A 484-nucleotide genomic window follows, 5' to 3' on the forward strand; every position below is an offset into this window, starting at 1 on the left:
GGGCGGGTCCGTGTGGTCACCGGGGTCAGTGCCAGGCGTTCTCCGGGAGGGGGAGGAGAGGTCCACGGAGAGCCGAGGCCGCAGGGAAGAGCCCGGAGAGCATTCCGGCCAGAGGAGACGGTGGATGCCGGCGGCGAGCTGGCACCGCTCTCAGGCACCGGGAGGGCCCCGCGAGACTCAGGGTCAGGGCGCACGGCCTCACCTGGCAGCAGCAGGTCCCTGGCCAGAGTCCCAGGCTACACACACGAAGGGTCAGGTCACAGCTGAGGGACCCGGGGTCTTGGGGCCAGCAGCAGACCTGCCAGTCCCTCCCCCTGGGAGAAGTCGGTTGGTGGTGGTGTGGCTGGCTACAGGTGGCCACACAGCCCTGGACAGTAGGCCCTGCCGTCTGGCGGTTCAGCAAGGACATGCAGGACATGCAGGACACACGGGGCCTACGGCCGCAGCCACCCTCCACAACCCTCGCCTTGCCTGAACCGAAATG

Source organism: Pteropus vampyrus, unplaced genomic scaffold (genome assembly GCF_000151845.1).
Source record: "Pteropus vampyrus isolate Shadow unplaced genomic scaffold, Pvam_2.0 Scaffold405, whole genome shotgun sequence".
Lineage (NCBI taxonomy): Eukaryota > Metazoa > Chordata > Mammalia > Chiroptera > Pteropodidae > Pteropus > Pteropus vampyrus.